This window comes from Myotis yumanensis, unplaced genomic scaffold, assembly GCF_028538775.1.
Source record: "Myotis yumanensis isolate MYYU_CA2020_CCGP unplaced genomic scaffold, mMyoYum1.0.hap1 SCAF_5, whole genome shotgun sequence".
NCBI classification, from domain to species: Eukaryota; Metazoa; Chordata; class Mammalia; order Chiroptera; family Vespertilionidae; genus Myotis; species Myotis yumanensis.
The window spans coordinates 37085891-37095622 of NW_027223756.1; positions in this window are offsets into that span (position 1 = coordinate 37085891).

The following is a 9732-nucleotide window of genomic DNA, read 5'->3' on the forward strand; positions in this document are numbered from 1 at the left end:
TCCTCTCTCTTCCCCCCTCCCTTACTCCCTCCCACTATCTCTAAAATCCAATGGGGGAAAAATATCCTCTGGTGAGGATTAACAAAAAAAGACAGTTATTAAATGTTCAAGGACACTTCATAACTACTGGGGATCCAAGACAGGCCATGGCCCTTCGGCTCTTTCACCTCCATCACTTTCCTAATGATTCCTGGGAGCCCACTGCCCCAAACATCAGTAGCTGCAATCCTGTCTTCATGGCAGATTACAGGAGTTTCATTTTCCAAAAAAGAAACAAAAAAGTCACTTGTTAACTACCTATAAAGAACAAAAAATTGCTGACAGACACCAAGGTTTTAAGGAAAGGTTAGCTCCCCTTTTTCGTAGCACCTGCAACATCAAACAATGTGTAATTCTGAATGGAAGAATTCTTTGGTAGATCACTCAGATTGTGCAGGGGGGCGGATGCAGGCATCTACCAATTACCTTTTTTCCTTCCTAGAACACCTCAGACATGCTCTCTATTAATGCTACTACTATTGAAGAAAATAGCACCAAATGATTTGGCTTTTATAGTCGCTTTCTAATTATTCTCTGCCCTGTCACACTGTGTATTTCCTTCAAAATGAGTTCCACAGCCTGTAATGATCATAGTCATTTATGTGTTTACTTTTTACTTGTGTGTGTGTGTGATCTGCCTTCTCTAACTTCTTTGGTGGCAGGAATTCTGCTTGCCTAGCTCATTGGGATGCCAGCCATGCTTAGCACATTTCCTGGGCCTCGGTCAATAGTGTTTTCCAAATGAAAGAAATGAGTAACATTATGCTAGTACAGAGGAAATGAGGATCTATAATGTCCTGCATCTCAGTGGACACCTGAATATTTATAGATATGTATATTAGTATCCAAATATTTCAGATGTTTACATCTCAGCCCACAGTGGAAGGAGTTATATTCTGATCGTTAACCTCTGTACTTAAAATGGTGTTGTGGACTTATGACTAATCTGATTAACAGTGTGAACTAGAACTTGAATGTCTAATACATGAAGTATACCTTTATTTAATAGCATAGGGCAGAGAACATAAATTTGGCATTAGACAGGCCTGCATTTGAATTTAGTTCTGCCTCTTACAACCTACATGATCTTGGGTGAGTAAATTAACCTCATTGAGCCGCTGGATTTTTATCTATAACTATAAATATTAGCTATAAGATTTTTTTACAAGTTCCTGACATGAAAATATTCAACCTGTTGGTAAATTTCAATTACCGTAAGCAATTAGCTTTAAGAGTCTTCCAAAATTAGTGAAAGCCAGCATTGCATACAATGGGTAGTCTACCAATGGATCTACTTTTATTAGTAGTAACCTGTGGCAACCTGGGCTTTGGCTGGGCAGCACTCAGGTTTTTAAATTAGTCTTTATGGAGATTCCCCTGCCCCGCTGGCAAGAAATCCCCAGCGATATTCAGAACCTTGGCGACACTGTCATCTTTTGCCAACCTTTATCCAGCCCAGCAGAGTGGGTTTGAAAGCAATGCAGCCGAGATGATAAGAGAATGGCTTAGCTTCAGACCTCTGCCATCAACCTTGCTCGCTTTCATGTCTGCCCAAATACAATGTGGGAAGTGAGAGAGGTAGCAAGCCCCCGTCACAGACTGTGCTCAAACACAAGCTACACAGTAAGTCGGAAGAGGGCAGGTTGGACGGAATTCAGCCTTTCGGTTTTGCTTCTAATCTCAGAGCACATTCCGAGTCATGTTTGGAGTGTCACAAATGCTGTTTCCGAAAGGTGTCTCGGTTTCCTTTTTGGAAGTGGTGATAATACTAGCGGATGCTTCGGTGCTGCACGTGTTAAGGAAATACTAACCAGACGCTTTTATGCTTAAGGCTAAGGATTTTGATCTCTCTGACTACTCTGGTTACTTTAAAATTTCCGACAAAGTTTATAGTGTAGTATCCTGCCAGATTCTCGGAAAGAGAATCGTTTGAAGTGCTTCTGGTCTTCTAAGGAACTTGCTGATCCTTGACTAAGGAGAGTGCTGACAGCCCGCTCTCTGTTCCTCTTCAGTGCTATCGCACTAACCCTGATGAAAGTGAGTCGCTTTGATTTTCTCCTGCTCGATGATGTCAATGAAAGTTTGTCCAGGATGGTGGAGAGCCCTGCATTCTGGTGGCAGTTTCCAATGTTCTGTTTCCCATCAGCCCCCTCACCTTCCATACATCTATTCTTAGACAGTAAACCCGACACCTGTGATGGCCAAGAGCAAGATCCCCTCAGATTATAGCTCAGGAGAACCAGAAAGCAACGTGAATGAGCAGATTAAGTAATATATTTTTTAATGACACATAATTTGGGGGTAAGCCTATAGGAGCTTAGTTTAGGACCAAGTTTAAAAATACTTCGATATTTAAGCAGAGTTTTCCAGCACAAAATTGAAGATGAGAGTCTAAATGACGGAAAGGAATCTGGGTTAAGTTAGAAGTTTTGGGGACTTGGATGGTTGAGGGACACATTGAGTTGTGGAAGGAGGCATGAAAGAGAATATATACCACAAGCAGGGAAGGGAGATGAGATTAAAGCCTTGGAACCAGTCATATTTAATACGGAGATAAGGAAGGAGCTTGATAATAGAGATGAAAAAGAACTAAGGTTAGAAGAGAATCAGGAGACCGAGGTATCTCAGAATTAAAGTTTGGGAAAGGCTTAATCGGAGGTATCAAATGAAGCAGAGTCCACACACACACACACACACACACACACACACACATTCACGGAGGGCAGTGGCTGAAGTCAGATTACCTGCTGTGCCAACTGTAGTAGAATTATTTTGGTTATCGATCGATGCATAACAAAGTACCTCCAACAATGGCAGCTGAAAATGACCAGAATTCATTATTTCTCATGATTCTGAGGGTGGGCTGGCTTCAACTGAGCAGTTCTTTTGCTGTACAAGGAGTCTTCAGAAAAGTCCAAGATGACCTCACTCACATGTCTTTGGCTTCGCTTGAGTGGCTGAAATGACTGGAGGCCAGGGGGGCTTCTTCCTCTCCCTGTGGATCCTCTCATCCTACAGGGACTGTCGGACTTCCTTAAACAGCAGCCAGTTTCCAAAACAGCAAAAGGGGAACCTACACGGTCTCTGAAAGTCTGAGGTCAAAAGTCCAGAACATCCCTTCTGCCACATTCTACTGATCAAAGTAAACCACCAGGCTCGCTAAGTTCAAAAGGGGAGCATGCACCTGACCGCCTGCTGGACGGAGCAGCATGTGTGAGCAGGGAGAGGGGAACTGTGTGTGACTGTGTGACTGTCTTTGTGGACAATTAGCCCACGAGCCGCTATTTCGTGCCTCATGAGTACCTTTAAGTCTTGGCCCCTTATTTTAGTGGAAGCAGCTCCAGGATGAACACGGTGCTCCACAGCCCCCGTTTCCACACAACAAAAACAAAGACTCTGTATCTATGAGGCACAAATGAGCTCCCACCCAAGTGCAGGTCTCAGGAGTCAAGGAAATACATACCTAGACCTAGCGGCAAGATCTGACTTAGGATGTGGGAACAAGGCCAAGGAAAAATGAACACGCCACAGATCCTCATCTATATAAAGCTTCAAAAAAACAAACAAAGCTTACTAATTTTCCCACCCAGGAGTCTGTGTACAAACGACCTAACTGCCTCATTCCATTTCTTTGCTTCAGCACCCAGACATCTTTAGATCACTTGTGGCCATGAGGTATCAAATAACATGAAAAGGGGAGGGGGGGACTTTTTGCATGAACAACAGGCTCTTTGTCCACATTGAATGTGCAAGAGCAATACCTTAGTATGCACAGAAATACTGTAAACAGGGCAACGTTTTGCAAGACAAGTTTTCAGGAAATATGTTGGCCTCATTACATATCTCTATGGCATGTCACATAGCCCACTCTGAGTGCATGAGTCTTCTTGCTGACCATGTATACACAGATGGCCAGACTTTCGTGTTATTTTTCCTGCATTTCTAAAATAAGCTCTGATTCTTCAGTTACATAACTTGAAGCGCTGTTTTAATTTCTATTTTTTGCTTTCAAATGTACACACATAGGCCAATTTTATCATTTTAGAATTATTTCTTAGGACTAATTCCATAACAACAAAACAAACATGCCCATAATACAAATGATTTATATATGTAAGTACTACATATCTATGAATACACATAGATTGAAATTAATGATAAAAATTCCTGACCCACAAAACCGTAGTGGTTAAATTGTAGCAGTCTTAATTGTAGAAGTCTCTAATTATCATGGTTTGATATAGTCGAGCTGGCTGTGAAATTTTGAGCTAGTCACTATGGGATTATTTTCTAAGACTAACAAATGTTGACACAAAAAAGCATGTTTACACCTTATACAAACAAGCAATATTCATGTGTAAATCATAGTGAAAAGAGAACTATTATTGGCTTCTGGTCTAATCTAGTCTGACTATATGTGAAATCTTGAGCTGGTAATTCAATTGCTTTGGAATGCATTTTTACAATTTTCCATTGTTAAAAACAGGAAATAGAACTAGATTATTCCAATGGTTCATCTTTAGCTCTACAGTTAAATCATTTCTTGGTTTTGGAAATGCATTAGAAGTTACCAACAAAAACATGTATAATTCCTCAGAACAACTGAACCTTTCTACCTGTCAGTATTAGAATCTAATGTCCAACTAAGATCCAGTGAGTCTTCCTTGGTTACTCCAAGACATCTTATTTTTTCATATAAGAATATTAAGTGGCGCCCAGGGCCAGTGTGGCTCAGTTGGTTGGAGCATCATCTCATGCATGGAAGGGTTCTGGGTTTGATTCCCAGTCGGGGCACATATGAAGGCAACTAATCAATGATTATCTCTCACATCGATGTTTCTCTCTCTCGCTCTCTCTCTCTCTCTCTCTCTTCTCTCTCCCTCCCTTCCTTCTTCCTTTCCTCTCCATTCCTCTCTCTCTAGAATAAATGGAAACCATATCCTCAGATGAGGATTTTAAAAATAATAATATTAAATGGCAACTAACCATCCAACCCTTTAAATGCAGAAGATGAGAAATAATTCTTTTGCAAAGGAAATGCTTCCACCATAGTCACTCTTCACTTGCTTATAAAATCACCCTATTATAAATTCAAAAGTGCACATTTGTTGTCAAAATTTAGCTAGATTTTCATTTGTTAAAAAGACTTTCATTCTACTCTCATTGATGCTTATGGCTTTCACCATTTTGGGACGACTACCAACATTATTTTTAAATTTTTATAAAACACAAGAGAATGCAAAAAAGGAAGAGGCCTTCCCAAATCTGAACCAATCTCTTTGGGGTAGCATGGCAGCTAACAGCACTGATGGACTTTGGGCTCACACAGTGTGTAATTATCATTTTAAAAATTTAATACAGAGAAGTACATAATCAAGTATTGCACAAAAATCAACCATCCAGACATTACTGCTATTAATATCATATTCTACATAGTTTATACTTCCATCTTCTGTTTTTATAAATAGCCTTATTTTACATAATTGGTACATATACTTTTCTTCAATATGCTGTTTGGTATTCTAAATTCACATACTTTATTTAATAGTGGATATGTGCACCTTATGCTTTATTATGAATAACATTCTAAAACACATTCTTATGAATTAAATTATATGCCTAATTTTGATAATTTTTCTAGAAAAATTCCTCTTAATTGGAATTGTTAGTACTAAGACTTGATTATGTTTAAAGCTGTTGGTAATCTATGATAGGACTATTAGAACACCTTTCAAATTATTAAAACAATAATCTTGGGGTGGAAAGCATATTCTAGATCTAGTTCCTTAGATTACTCCAACTGATATTTACCTTTTCTTCCTCTGAATGCCATACCAATTGTTACATGTATATTTATAAGAATATAGATTATTGACGTCCTAACATGTAAATATTTTATGTGTGTGTTTCTTATGTCTCCAACAGATAAGTTCTGGGTTGTAGCTACCATATCATATAAAGTCCAAAATAATCACACATCACCACCAAACACAGAGCTGTGCTTTGTACTCTGTGGCTTTCACAGTAACTCAATGAACATTGCGAGACATTACAGAATGAAGACTACACAGAAGAGAGGAAATTAATAATAGAAAATATTTATGTGAGGACTTTCAAATACTGAATAGTAAGACAAAACAGAATAATATTTCCCTACTGATTTTTTTTTTTTTTTTGGCAAAAATGAGATGAAGTGAAAAGGTCCTAAATGATATTTTCCAATTCTATCTCTCTGCTAAACAAGAAATAACTTTTTTAGACGGGAGAGTGGCCTTCACTGTACAGATGATATTTAAAGCCAGAAGAATGGGTAAAATAACCAAAGGGAGAATGTCGAGAGATAAGAGAAAGTCTAGGACATGGCCCTTGCAACTTCCAAATTTTATCATACAGATAAATAAGGAGGAGAGACGCATAGAAGGAGCAGCTGCAGGGGTGGAGGAGCTCAGGGAAACTAGTAGAGAAGAATATTTTGAGAAAACTTTTAGAATAACTATGTCAAATGCAACTGAGAATCTGAATAACACGAGTAAAAAACATCGAATGCGATTTGGAAAAGTGGAAGTCAATGAAAAGAACAGTTTTGTTGTTGTTCTGGAGACTGAAGCCGAAGGGAATGAGCTGGAGCTTGACGGGTGGTGAGGAAATAGAGATAGGACAGAGTAATGTACCTTCCACCAAGTTTGGCTACCAAGGGGAGAGGAAAACATGGGACTCCAATGAAGGAAGTGGGTCAAGGGGACTTTTGTTTTTCTAAGACGTGTATTGTAGAGTTAACTCTCCTACAGGAACGATTTCTAGAGAAGGAAAGCACCATGAATCAGAAGGAATAGGTGATAACAATAAGCAAAGTCCTGGAGACGATGAGGAGGAGGCCTGGTGGTTAAAGGTTTGTTATGACATGCTCCCACAGCACTGCTACGGAGGAATGTTAGTACGACAGGTTTTTCGACTGTATTCTTCCCTAACTTCTCCCTAAAATCCTTGCTGTAAGAGCTAGAGAAGCTTATAAGTGCACATATAGTGAAGGCAATGTCTGCAAATTCCAGTCATGAGAATGTGAAAGTGGATAACGCTCAGCAGAAGTGCAGTGATAAAGATCAAAGTGGAAACAGTACCGCTAATACCATGCATATCTCTTTTACTGTTCCCGGAGAAATAGCAGGAGCAACTAGGATCAACGTGAAGCAATACTAAGCAGACTTCAGGGCTACGGTCTGAGAGTAAGCAAAACAAATGCCTATTATATCAAGATAATGTAAAGTACTGTGGACACAGAACAGATGTGAAACAAATTCACTTTGTTTCAGGAAGCATGGCAACTATACCTATTCAAATAATCAGGCCAAAATCTTTCTGAGAACACGGTCCATGAAAACATATTTGCTCACATTTTGTGTAACTCAAATCAGGGCTTTAGTAGTTTCAAAAATCCCAACAAATGTTCCTCTTACTGACACCACTGAGAGGCTTTTTTGTTTGTTTAGCTTTCCATTTAAAAATTAAATGAGATTACATGTGTGAAAATGCATAAATCAATGCCTGGTATAGACTGGGCACTTAATAATGTGCTAATTAAATCCAAACCTTTACCCCAAGGAAAGTAAGCCAAGGAAATAAAGGATATGGCATTTGAGTCTTTGGGAGAACTGCTATGGTTAAGATTCTAGTGAAAATATTTCATTTGATTTAATTGATCTGACTATTAAGGAGGTCAAATATTAAGTAACTATTTTATGGAGCTATATAATACTGGAAGGGGGAGTGAATCAGCAAAACGAGGACTTTTCAGAGACTTGAATTTTTGAGCCCATTACATTTAGTGGTGATAGTTCTTGTTTAGGCTAAATGGTAAGTAATATTTATTGTGCCCCATGTATAGACTTGGCTTTCTGGGAATAATTCTTTGGTCTATATGTATTTCGCCTTAGCTTATAGGAATGTGAGTTGGGATGAGAAGCACTAATCCTCATTATCAATATCACTTTGAAAAATTGTTCAGCCAAATTGGCTTTAATGAAAGTGGGATGAGAGGGATTCCTTAAAAACTGGAAAATACAATGTTAATAATCAGTATTTGAAAGCAGCCTTGGCTGTCACTAATATTTTATGAATGAATTTAATGCATACTCAAACTATCTATTACCTATGTTTATATTAAACTAGAGGCCCGTTGCAGGAAGATTCCTGCAAGAATAGGGCTTCCTACGGCTGGAGCGAAGCAGAGAAGGGAGCAAAACCCGCTGAGGTGGGCTTAGCTCCTGCCTCCACCTCCCGGCTTGCTTCCCTCCCATCTCTGCCACCCCGGCCTGGCTTGCATCCGCCGCCCACTGCCCAGCCCGGCTTGTTTTCCTCCCGCCTCCGCTGCCTGGCTTGCTTCGCTCCCAGCTGGTATATGCAAATTAACTGCCATCTTGGTTGGGTTAATTTGCATATAGTCACTCTGATTGGCTGGTGGGCATAGCAAAGGTATGGTCAATTAGCATCTTTGTCTTTTATTAGTGTAGATAAATCACAGCAAGAATATATTTAAAGATTTTAGGGTTTCAATTAAATATATCTCTTTTTTTACTTGCAGCTTGTCTTCTGATTTTACTTTCAGTAGAATGTATGCTCTGAGTTAATACTTTTGTGCCAGAGAGTATTCTGTCCCCAAAAATGCACTTTAATCGCTCTCTCATTTATGTTACTGATGGTGGGTTATATTACCTTAAATTACTAAAACATGACTACAATTAATTCTTTTTATGTATTTTCATGTTCTAGAGTTGTGACAGAAAAGCTTATACATCATGGACCGTTAATTTACCTGCTGACTTGGATGGTCAGGAAGAAGAATGCAGATTATGTTCATCAGGAGGAACAGTAGGGGACACCAAGGGTGAGAGGGAAAGGTCTTAACCCTAACCTTAACCCTAACCTTAATCCCACCCAAACCTCCCTTTTGCTGTGATTTAGGAATCTTACCAAAGTCAGGTGATAATATATCCATCACTCAGACTATGCATCACTGAAAGACATTATCGATGACGTAATGAGAAGATGCCTGAAAGACGGTGTCAAGTCTTGAAATCCCCAAGTTTCAAAATGTCAACAGGATTCTATGAACAAGATGTTTTCTGAGATAAGAGGCCACCATTTCTTAGACCTCTCTTATTAATTCTCATATTAGTAATGGGAGTAGGAGATAGATGACATAACTGAGAAGTCACTGCGTAAGTCTGTTCCACAGTCACAAAGGATATGAATCACCCAGGACATACCACTTGAGTTCCCTGTCTTGCAGCTGCCAACCTGCTATGGTGAGCCAATGACATCTTCTTTGAAGTTGTCACCTCATCAGTATTCAGTCGGGCTATGCTCCAAGCTGAAGCTCACAGTGGGATGGGGGAGGGGTGGTACCTGATTAAAAATGAAACAGCTGAAGGATCTTCTTTAGATGTGACTGACAACTTGAAAAGAATGTTTGTGGAAGTGGCTGTTTTAGCGTCAAGTCAAGGACAAATTCCAACAAAATCAATTCTAACACCTAAAATTAGAGGCAAAGATTATTTAAACAAAGTGAAGTGACCATGGATTTGGATCTTTTTGAACAAATTAAAGGCACTTCTCAGTAAGTTTAGGAAAGTTTGGTTATTTTCTATAGTTGTAAGGAAAAACTTTGGGAAAGATCACATATTTGAACTTCATTTT